The sequence below is a fragment of the Dasypus novemcinctus genome, chromosome 9, assembly GCF_030445035.2.
Source record: "Dasypus novemcinctus isolate mDasNov1 chromosome 9, mDasNov1.1.hap2, whole genome shotgun sequence".
Classification (NCBI taxonomy): domain Eukaryota; kingdom Metazoa; phylum Chordata; class Mammalia; order Cingulata; family Dasypodidae; genus Dasypus; species Dasypus novemcinctus.
The window spans coordinates 31,506,189-31,518,668 of record NC_080681.1 but is presented as its reverse complement, the minus strand read 5'-3'; the positions used below and the strand labels follow the sequence as shown (position 1 = coordinate 31,518,668).

The 12,480-nt window shown below is 35.8% G+C and overlaps 1 long non-coding RNA gene across 1 annotated transcript; it reads left to right on the top strand.

Annotated features, from left to right (window-relative positions):
- The first annotated feature begins 1,647 nt into the window (after positions 1-1,647).
- LOC139439656 (uncharacterized) lies at positions 1,648-12,388 on the top strand. The gene is made up of 2 exons (XR_011649629.1): positions 1,648-10,254; positions 11,103-12,388. It is a non-coding gene; the product is annotated as an uncharacterized lncRNA (long non-coding RNA).
- The last annotated feature ends 92 nt before the right edge of the window (positions 12,389-12,480 follow it).

Here is a 12,480-nt window from a genome sequence, read left to right as displayed (position 1 = left end):
TGTGAGAGTAGATATTCTTGCATTGTGCCCAATCTTAGGGGAAAAGTGTCCAGTCTTTCACCATTAGATGTAGGCTTTCGTGGATGGTCTTCTTTATCAACTTGCGAAGTTTCCCCTCTTTATATTTTTCTGAGAGTTTTCTTTTTTATCATAAATAGGCATTGAATTTCATCAAATTCTTTTTCTATGTCAATTTATATGATCATGTGATTTTTCTTCTTTAGCCTGCTAAAATGGTGAATTACATGGATGGATTTTCAAATATGAACCAGCTTTGCATCTTTAGAATAAACCCCACTTGGTCATGGTATATAATTCTTTGCTGAATTCTATTTGTTAATATTTTATTAGGATTTTTGAGTCTATATTCATGAGGGTGCTGTTCTGTAGTTTTCTCTTTTTAAACTTTCTTTCTCTGGTTTTGGTATTAGGGCAATATAACATCATAAAATGAATTGGGAAATGTTCCCTCCTCTTCTATTTCCTGGAAGAGATTGTGTAGAAGCAGTGTTAAAACTTTGGTTTAAACATTTGACAGAATTCTCCAGTGAAGACACCTGGACCTGGAAATTTATTTTTTGGGAGTTTTAAAATCACAAATTCAATTTACATTATAGACATAGGCTTACTAATATTATTTATTACATATTGGGGAAATTTTGGTAGTTTGTATTTTTAGATTAATTGATCCATTACATCTAGGTTATCAAGTTTATGTGAGTAGACTTATTCATAATATTCTCTTATTATCATTTGGATGTCTGTAGGATCTGTGGTGATATCTTGTGTTTCATTCTTGATATTTGTAATTGTGTCTTTTTTCTTTTCTCCTTTTCAGAGTTGCTAGCAGTTTGTTACTTTTATTGATCTTTTCAAAGAAAAGGATAAATCTTTGTTTCATTGATTTTCTTTATTGTTTTCTGTTTTCAATTTCATTGATTTCTGCCTTTACAATTATTATTTCTTTTCTTCTGCTTGATTTGGGTTTATTTTGCTCTTCTTTTCTCAATTCTTTAGGTGGGAACTTAGATTATGAATTTGAGACTTTTCTTCTTTTCTAATGTGTGCGCTTAGTGCTATAAATTTCCCTCTCAGTACTATTTAGTTATGTTCAATTTTCATTCAATTCAATTTATTTTTTCCCTTGGAAACTTCCTCTGTGACCTATGAATTATATAAAAGTGTGCTGTTTAGTTTCCAAGTGTTTGGAGATTTTCCTGTTATCTCTGTGTTATTGACCTACAGTTTCATTCCAATTTGGGCAGAGAGCACACTTGGTATCATTTCATACCTTTTAAGTGTTTTGAGTTTGCTTCATGGTCCAGGATATGGTCTATCTTGGTGTAATCCATGGGGCACTTGAAAAGCCTAAGTATTTTGCTATTGTTGAGTGGAATATTATAAAAACATTGATTAGATCCAGTTGTTTGATGATGTTATTCAGCTGTTCTTTCTCCTTACTGATTTTCTGTGTAGTTGTTCTATCAATTCTTGAGAGAGTTTGGAACAAAGGGAGAACCAAGGCAGTATCCTGGGACAAAGATGGGAGTAGGAACCAAAAAGAAGACATATATGTCAGCAACAACCTTGTCCACTGGAAAGGAAGGGAGGGAGCTGCTAAGGGAAGCAAGCTAATTGGAACAGAAATATCAGAAATACTTAATGAAGTTCTTCACACAAAGTCAGTATTGTCTTTTCTTTTAGTTAAACAGTTTAATAGGCTTCTAATCACTGACATCTGCAAAGAGTGTAGAGTTCAGGGATAACAATCAATATTTACCTTGTAAGCATGTGTGTTTTTGTATTATGTTTTATATGCTTCTCTCATTGGTCATATATGTTTGCTTGTTTCTCAATCTACACATTTCAAAGGGAAGGTATAGTCAGTTAATTTTCAGTAAACAACACATTGCCTATCACTGTGTTATCTTCTTATGAAACAGTCTTTTGACTGTTTATAATACAGAATTCTGTAAGCATGTTCCAGTTTTGATTTTAGATTAAAGTTAATCCTGTTTCTAAGAATTTTTAAATAAGTATTCTGCATTGAAATTAATTTGCTTATGTAGTGGAAAGTATTCCTTGACTTTGGAGAAGGTAGACCTCAATATTTCTTTACTAATTAGGCATGCAAACTCAACCTCTATTAAATGAACATCTTGACTATTGCTATTTATCCAGGAGGATTATTATGACTATTGAATGAAGTGAATTCAGATTAACAAATATTTATTAAATACCTATTATGGGGAGCCAATGTGGATCAAGCTGTTATGTGCCCACCTCCCACATGGGAGGTCCCGGGTTCACTTCCCAGTGCCTCCTGAGAAAACAAAAACAAAAAAAAAGAACAACTCAGAGAAGTCAATGGTGCTCAGTCACTGAGCACCAGCTTTCCACATACAAGGTCCTGGCTTCAATCCAAGGCCCAAGATTCAATCCCTGGACCCAGGTTCCTAAAAAAAAAATCTACTATATGCTAGGATATTATGTGCTAGGATAGTCTGGACCCTCCAGGTAGAATAAAGAAACATTTTGTAAGGTATTTCACATTCCATAGCACAGAGAATTAGGATCCTGCTATCTCACATGACCTAAAGAATTTTGGAGCTCAGAGGGAATGAAGAGATCATCTTACCCAACATCTTACCCAACTCATCACAGATGAGTACAAAAGGCCAAGGGAGTTTCAGTGAAATGCATAAAATCATGTAGTAGATTAGTTTTAGAGTCAGAATTGAAGCCTAGGTCTCCTCGTTTTTGGTTCTTTGTTCTTTCCACTTTTCCCTGGCACAGTGTGTCTTCTCCTCAGTGGTAGTACTTAGATATATTGCTGGAAATACAGACAGAACTTGAAAACAGCTGTTATACCACACTTCCTGCCCTGTTCTCTACTAGAATAGAGAATAGAGAATTTTTCACAGCCCGCAAATTATTTACTTTAAATTTAAAAATAAAATTTTAGGGAGTTTTAAATTCCATTAACATGCTACCTTGATCATAGATGCATATATCAACATAGATGCAATTTTACACACTTATCTTTTCAGTTACTATACCATAAACATTTTCTCTATTTTACTACTGTGCTCACACATCTATATTAGGCAAGTAAGTTTATTGCTTTTTCCACACTAAAAAAAGTACTACATGGTCATTCTATAAAATGTATAATTCAGAAAAGCCAACAACTAGAAGGAAATAAAGCACCTATAACTTCACCACTTAACTACAATCACCATCTGTATTTTGGAATTATTATAAAAGTGATTTGGTAATTTTGTTGCTTAACAGAATTATATTTCTCCATTATAATATATTTAAATAATTGTGTAGGGTTTTCTAGAGGGAAATAAGGGTTGAGTGAGTTGGTGGAATTAGTCTGTGGTGGTGATTTGTACCATTCACCAATATTTTCATCTCTCCTTTGAAGCACATGATAAACTTGTACTTTCCCACCACCTTGAAGTCAGCCATAGCTTTAACCAAAGTGATGCCAGTGGAAATGGCACATTAGTTCTAGGGAAAATTTTAAGAGCCACTGCATGATTTGTCATGTTTTCATTCTTCTGACATGGTATTTATTTTCCTTGCTGCTAAAACAAATACCATATAATGGGGTTGGCTTAAGCAATAGGAATTTACTGGTTCGGGATTTTGAGGCTAGGAGAAGTCCAAAACAGGCATCAGTAAGGCGATGCTTTCCTCCCAGGAATCCAAAATTGAAGTGTGAGCAAGGCATTCTGGGGTTAGCTGCTGGTGATCCTTGGTCCTTGGCTTTTCTGTCACGAGGCAACACACATGGCTGTGTCTTCTCCTTTCTCTTAAGGGTTCCTTTGGCTTCCAGCTTCTGGCTGCCCTCCTAGCGTCTCTCTGTTTGACTTTCTTTCTGCTTATAAGGGACTCTAGTAATCCAAATTAAAGCCTCATCTGATTTAGCTGGGCCATGTATCAAGTGAAGCAGCAACTTGAAGGAATCTTCTTTACAATGAGTCCCCACCCACCAGAATGCAGACTACAACCAAAAACATGTCCAAATGAGGGTACACAATTCAATCCACCAGACATGGGTACCTGCAAAATCCCAAATGGTGGAATTTCCATTAGTCTGATTCCCTGAGTTAGAATGATGTAGAACACTACCCACAGCAGACCAACAAAAGATCTATGACATGGGCAAGAACTTATATTTGTTATTTTAGGCCCTGAGATTTTGGAGTTGTTTATTACTGCAACATAACCTTTTTCTATCTTGTCTGACACTTCACTTTAATTTTTGAACTGTTCTGTCCATCTCACATGGAAATGCCTGGTGGCATGAGGATGATTGGACTTTGAAATCTACCATCCCATTGATCCCAGAGGTCATGTTGATTGTACCTTCCCTTTGTCACCATTCTCTCTCTCTCTATCCTTCCCAAAGATGAGAGTTCAGTGGAAGAAGTCCATTTTTAAATCAAAGTGATACGAATAACTATACTCTCCTAAAATCTGCAAACACAGCAAATTTGGGTCTTGAAAAAGAGATTCGTGATCCTTTTTGGGAAGAGTCTAGAAAAGTCTTACTGTAGCGAGTTATAATAATTCCTTTATTAAAAGCTCAAGTAGGGAAGCAGATTTTGGCTCAACTGATAGAGCATCTGCCTACCATATGGGAGGTCCAGGGTTCAAACCCAGGGTCGCCTTACCTGTGGAGTGAGCTGGCCCATGTGTAGTGCTAATGTGCACAAGGAGTGCCATGCCACACAGGGGTGTCCCCTGCCTAGGGGAGCCCCATACACAAGGAGTGCGCCCAGGATGGAGAGCCGCTCCACATGAAAAAAGTGCAGACTGCCCAGGAGTGGAGCAGCACACGCGGAGAGCTGACACAGCAAGATGACACAACAAAGAGAGACAGATTCCTGGTGCTGCTGACAAGAATACAAGTGGACACAGAAGATCACACAGTGAATGGACACAGAGAGCAGACAACGGGGGTGGGGGGGGGAGAGAAATAAATAAAAAATAAATCTTAAAAGAAAAAAGCTCAAGTAATAGAATGCTTAGTGAAATCCCTGGCACATAATGGATGTTCAATATGCATTTGTTTAGAAAGTTGAAGAGTAAAGAAGAGGAGAAATAGGAGGAGGACAAGAGGACTGAGAAGAAGGAGGATAATTAGAAAGTATTTGAAGACTGATATAAATATTCAATTAGGATTGTTTAAGTTGCAGAAGGAAGGGTGTGGGAAACAAAGGCATGTTGTTTTCATGGAAGCAAGTTACTTCCTTGACCACTGAGTCAAACTGTCCCCTGTGATTATCGGTGTGGATCACAATCTTGGCAGGGAAAACACACCTGCAGGCAGAATAATAACATATAGAACAGAACGACCTGAGTAACAAGATTTGTGATTATAGTTACTGATTTTTATAATAATAGTCCCAGTAAAGTTTGTTGGTGTTCATCAATCACTGGTTAATATAAAATGAGGTAAGGGTAATAGGTAACTTGATTTTGTGCTGAATGTCACGTATGTTAGGGGTATATATACTAGCCCCTCAACTCAATAAAGTTGTCTGATGAGCTTGAGAAATCAATGCTCTCAGATCCCCTGAACCCAATCTTTCATTGTCTTTCATTCCCGATACCTCGGGTCACCGACCAAGACTCAGACAGGTGGCACCCAAATGTGGGGCCCGAGGCAGAGGATTCATCAAGACACGGCAGCATAGAATCTTCCACCTCTGGATTGGGAATGCAGAAAGCTGAAAAGCCTTTTTTAAGGTAAGGAGCATCGAAATTAATTAACCCGGGTAGATTGCTGCTTCATATTATTAAGTTTTGCTTTCCGCTAGCATCAGGGTATGGGTAATCAACCAGGACGCTTGGAAGAATATTCACAGGTTTTGAAAACACTGTTGCACAGTGTAGGCGTCACAGTTAAGACTGCAGATTTGTTAGAATTGTTTGCTTTGGTTCAAAAGCATTGTTATTGGTTTCAACCACAAGGAAAGAATTTGATGAATGTTAAGCAGTGGAGGCAAGTAATGAAAGCATTGCAGAGAGCATATCAGAAAGGAGAGAATATACCTGTATCAGTTTGAGCCTTAGGACAGCATATTGCTGCTGCATTAGATCCTTTGCAGTCTGATGAAGAAGAAGAGATTGTTCTTTTCTCAAGGGAGGAAACGGCTATGAATGATATAGGTAAAGACAGGAACTTGGAGGAGGATCAGGAAGAAGAAGAGTTATTTGAAGTTAAAGACACAAATCCGTTCTTAACTAAATCCATGTCGGAACTAAATATTTCTAAGGCAAACACACATCCTAATTTGACTCATGAGGTTCCTTCTGCACCTCCAGAACCTGGAAAAGTACCTAGTGGACTTTTCTCTACAGACCTGCCTTATGTTCGTAGCAGCTTTAAGCCAAATCCTGTGCCTGTTACTCCATTAATGAGATGTCTTTTACTGGGGTCTAGTCAAGGTGAGCCTCTGGCTATGCAAGCTGTAGCAGCTTTTCCTGTAACTATTCAACAAATTCCTCCTGATGCTGGACACCCACAAGGGGGTGTCAAGTTTCATCCTGAGCCAAAAACTTTTAAACTATTGAAAGATTTAAAACGGGCAAAGATACTAAATAATGTCCTTGTTAGTGAAATCAGGCTTGTAAGAAAACTCTCTGTTAAAGTGTTAATTAAGATAAGGAAACTATTCTGGCAGCAGCTCTGCAACCCCCCTGCTGTCTACATGACAATGTAGCTGTGGGCTAGTGGGGGTTAATAGAGTTAAGCCACTGAAAAAAGAGAAAAACATGGCAACATTGGTGTTCTGTTTTATTTCCATGCTAATTCTAATTGGGCTTATTTAACCAAGATAATAAAATTAGTACAAAATTTTTATCAAGGTTTAAAAAGGAATTTTCAGTTTTAAATCAATAGTTTACTCCTGAACTTCAAGTCTCAGTATAGTCTTACAGAGTAATAATCCAAAAATGTGTGTTAACGGTCTGTCTAAACTGCTAAATTAGAGTTTTAACTACATTTATGCTGCTCAAGTTATCTTAACTGATTGCTGATAACTAATAAAAATGTTTCCAAGCACAAGCTTGCATGTTACAGGCAACATGGATTCCAGAAGAAATCTTAAGCAGTGATATTTAAGATGTGATATAATGGAGAGCTTAAAAGCAGCTATACCAAGAAAGTAAGAATTATGAGTTAATTGTAAACTGTATGTTTCTGTTACTGTGTTGTGATTGTTCTGTGTGTGTTCATTCAATGTCAGTGTATATTTTGATACCTCCGGATGGTAATATAAATTAATAAAAATTTATAAAAGAGCTCTATTCAAATGGCCAAAAATTAAATAAGCACTTATATTAATACATAAGTTTAAATGTTAATAAGATCTCTACAATGATAAAAATTGTGAGTCTTGATTAATGAAATTACTATAAGTCTTTTTAAAAAATTGTTCTTGCCTAGATTGAAATGAATAGCTTATTTTTCTTCACAGGATAATATGAAGGATGTAAAACTTAAATGAATGTTAAAAAGGTTAAAAGTTTGTGAGAATGCTAATTGAAATTTAATAAGTTTTTGCAAAAAAGTGTGTTTTGCCCTAAAGTAGGATGGCTAATTTTCATAAACTCTTGGAACTTAAATCCATGTGGCAAGTTATAGAAAGTATTGTGGTAACTTTAAAAAAAAAAAAAATGTATTCTGTAAAAGTAAAATTTGTCTTAAAATAATATAATTATAGTCTATATGGTTATAAATAATTATAAAAAGTCTTATGAAGCATTGTTTAAAGTGTTTAAGTGGCTAATTGCAAAAGGTCATTATTAAACAAACCTAACTTAATAATAATAATAATAATAAAAGGTAATTTTATAACAGAAAAGCTTGGGTGCAGCCAGCCTCCTTTGACAACGTGCTTCTAGGAAACTGTTTCTGATATTGCATGCTACTAAGTATTTAAAGTAAAGAAAAGTTTATTATTTTAACAAGCTTGTTAAGTGTTGACGGTATTATGTTGTAAGAAGTTTGCTTGATAACTTCGTATATGGGCTATATGAAATGTGTTTTTATTATTAAGGAAACAAGAAATGATTTTGTCCTAAGATAAAATGGTTGGTTATTAAGAAAGAGTAAAATATGGAACAAAACCTGAGTGAGTACTAAAAGTGCAGAAGGTTCGTAGAAAAGAAATTTTTATAATTAAAGTTAAATAAAATTTGATGGGTCTATCTATAAAATTTTAAAAGCTTTAATATCAAGTAGTATACTAATGCAAAGTTAAAATTTTGTTCTTTCTCAAAGCCTCTCAAATCATTAATCTGTTTTGGTAAATGTTTTTATCCTCAATAATCAATATACAAAGAAAGTCTGTTTTATCAAAATAGCTTCTTGTGTTTTAACCTCATCATTTCCTTGGTGTTCCAAGAAGGAAAATTTTTTATCTCTTTTAAAGGAACATAATGTTCAAAACTGCTTTCTCAAAATCAAATCCTGAAAAGTAGCCTTTTATTCCAAACTAATTATAAAAGATATGTTCTTTTACCTTAAAAAAAAATTTATAAGTTGAATAAAAGGTGTTTTAAAGTGTTATAAAATTAGCAAGTTTTTTCTTTCCTTAATCCCTCTGTTAATTAAAGTTGTATGAGTAAAAGGTTTCTATAATGCTTAAAAGTGTATAAAGTTACCAATATTTCAGCATAATATTAAAAAGAAAAGTACAATGTGGTTAATTATGGTTTTAATTATTATAAAAGAGTGTGTGTCACAGAAACAACCTCTTATCATAGATTAAAGTAACAACACTGTAGTATGCAGCAATCCCAAACACTGCTAGTTTGTTGCAAAAAGTTAGTGTCCAGCTGTGTTGCTATCACTTTGTTTTAAAACTTGCTATGACTTTCTTTAGTGTCTTCTTAGACAAATCAAGCCAGCTACATTCCTCTATCTGTAAAAAACCCAACAATAAACTTTTGCAGTGCTTTTCAGGGCTATGTGCATAGCCCAACTATCTTGTACAGTATTTACTGATAGTAATAGTAATAAAAAAGCAGCAGACGTTACTTCTCGAAAAGAACAGGCTTGGCATACTCCATTCACATCTGCTCAGCGTACTGAACTTGCTGCCATCATTAAGGTGTTAACAATATTTAAGGAACCTTTGAATATTGTCTCTGATTCTGAATATGTATGCCTTACTGTTAAGCATATTGAAATGGCTCATATCTTTGTTACTGATGAATTATCTCAACTTTTTGCTGATTTGCAACATCTCATTAGATTAAGACAGCATCCTATTTACATTACACATATACGTTCTCATACCTCTTTGCCTGGTCCTATGATAGCAAGTAATGCTCGAGCTGATTTATTAGTGGGGTGTTTACAAAGTGCTCATGATTACCATGCTTTAACTCACATTAATGCTAAAGGCCTGCAAAATAAATATCAAAAGTTAACAAGACTACAAGCGCAGGAAATTATTCGCACTTGTCCTACCTGTGGACCACTAACCACAGTGCCTTTTCAGGCTGGAACTAATCCCAGAGGCCTGACTCCTAATCAATTATGGCAGATGGATGTTACTCACATTCCATCCTTTGGTAAACTACAATATGTTCATGTTTGTATTGACACTTATTCTCATTTCATGTGGGCTACTGCTCAAAGTGGGGAACGGATTCATCATGTTCGCTCACATCTCTGGGCTGCTTTTGCTGTGATGGGATGCCCTCTAAAAATTAAAACTGATAATGGACCCTCTTACATTAGTAAATCCTTTGCTTCCTTTTGCAGGAAATATGCTTTTGAACATGTTACTGGCATTCCCCATAATCCTACAGGTCAAGCTATTGTTGAAAGATGCCATCATACTCTCAAGACTATGCTTTTAAAGCAAAAAGGGGGAGATGATGGTATGATATCACCTAAAGATCAATTGGCTAAAGCTTTATTTACCTTAAATTTTCTTAATGTTTATGATTCTATGACACTGGCTGAATGTCATTTTGGACATTCTCAAACATCCACAGAAGTTGCAGAATCTGAGAATCAACCAGTATTTTGGAAAGATGTTTTAAGTAATGAATGGGAAAAAAAGGCAGGGTTAAAGTATGGGGGGGAGGTTATGCTCTTATCATTTCAGAAAATGGAGAAGAAATCTGGCTTCCAGCAAAAAAGATTAAACCTAGGACTGAAGAAGTGGAGTCTTCTACACATATGGATCCTACTGATAGTGAGTGAAACCGGCAATGGTAATTACACATATTGGGCTTATATCCCTAATCCCCCATTACTTCGAGTGTTAACCTGGAAAGATCCTTCTTTTCTTGTTTATTTGAATAAAGCTCATATATTTCCTGGACCCGTGGATGATAGACTACCACTTAAGCCATGAGAAGAAGGACAAAGGATTTATAATCTCCTTCTTCCATTTGATTTCCGACCTCTTTGCATTGGCAATCGCCCACCATGTATGGCTGTGAAAAATAGAACTATGATCAATTTTAGCCATAATAATCTTTGGCAACTTTATTCCCATCCTATCAATACCAAGAATATAAGTATCCAAGTTATAGTTGTCCTAAGAGGAATGCTGGTGATATGCAAAGATGGTATGAATGCCATATGGGAAGAGGATCTGTCATTTTTAATGATTCCTATGGAATAGTTTGGGAAAGTGCCCCTATGGGGAATCCCAACAAATATAAGGGCAGATTTATTTAGTATGGTTTAAATAGTAAAGGACAACAAGTTAGCAATGTACAATAACCTTTCCATGAATCTTTGTTTCTTGATGAAAAAATAATTTTTAATAAAAATAATAGATTGGAAAAATATAGGGAAATGGGTTCCTTTTCCATGGTGCAACAGCACTGGAGTCCATGATCAAAAACAAATATGGAAAGTCTTCTTAGGAGTGGCATCTACTTCTGAATGGAAAGGTAATAAAAGTATGGATGGACAATATTTACATTTGGATCAAATTCATCATTTTCAATCATGTGTCAGAGATCCATATGTGTTTGTGGTAGGGAAGGCTACCATAACTGAAAATGCTTTGTTCTATAAGGATGGTGCTTTGTATACTTGCTTGTCTGAGAATATTTTACAGAATGGAGATATTATCACCATGGCTCACCAAAGATGAGGAGTGTGGATCCCCGTGAAAATGAATCAGATGTGGCTGTCATCTCCTGAGAGTCATCTTCTTTTCCATCTGGCTCAAGGACTGTTGAAACGAGCTAAGAGATTTTTGGGACTTCTCATAGCTGGCATTCTTGGCCTCATTGGTGTCATCACTGCTGCTGCCACTGCTGCTGTTGCATTGCATGAGACGGTGCAAACACAGCAATACGTGCATGATTGGCACAAGAATACAAGTGACTTATGGCATAGTCAAGAGCATATTTATGAAGGACTTAATAACAGAGTTAGTGATTTGGAATCTGCTGTTTTATACTTAGGAGATCAAGTTTATAATTTGAATTTGTTAAGAGGATTGAAATGTGATTGGAATGAAAGTAATTTTTGTATTACTCCTTTGGATTATAATATTTCTATTTTTCAATGGAATAAGATCAGAAATCATTTGTTAGGACGCAAAGGAAATATGTCATTAGAAATTGAGGAATTGCAGAAAAAGATTTTAGAAATGTCTCAATCAGATATACGTAGATAATGATAAGACATCTTTAATAATTTGATTTCACATTTAAATAAGTTTAATCCTGTTGATTGGTGGAAGTCTCAGCATTTCTTATCTGCCTTAGGAATAGGGATATGTGTATTAATCCTGTTACTCATGGTTATCGCTTGCCTGGGTAAAGGTGTTTGCCAGAGATTGCACTGTGTGGACACAATGGGACAGGCTAATAACTTAGTACTTGCTAAAACACTACAATAGTACCCTGTAGTCAGTGAGCTTGGCTGGTAGTCAATGACGGGTAAGACCCCCTCGGGGGCAACCTAAGACAGGCACAGTCACCCTGACTAAAACAAAAAGGGGGAAATATGGGAAACAAAGGCATGTTGTTTCCATGGAAGCAAGTTACTTCCTTGACCACTGAGTCAAACTGACCCTTGTGATTATCGGTGTGGATCACAATCTTGGCAGGGAAAACACACCTGCAGGCAGAATAATAACATATAGAACAGAACGACCTGAGTAACAAGATTTATGATTATAGTTACTGATTTTTATAATAATAGTTCCAGTAAAGTTTGTTGGTGTTCATCAATCACTAGTTAATATAGAATGAGGTAAGGGTAATAGGTAACTTGATTTTATGCTGAATGTCATGTATGTTAGGGATATATATACTAGCCCCTCAACTCAATAAAGTTGTCTGATGAGCTTGAGAAATCAATGCTCTCAGATCCCCTGAACCCAATCTTTCTTTGTCTTTCATTCCCGAAACCTCGGGTCACTGACCAAGACTCAGACAAAGGGTATATCCAGAATGACATTATCTTACTCA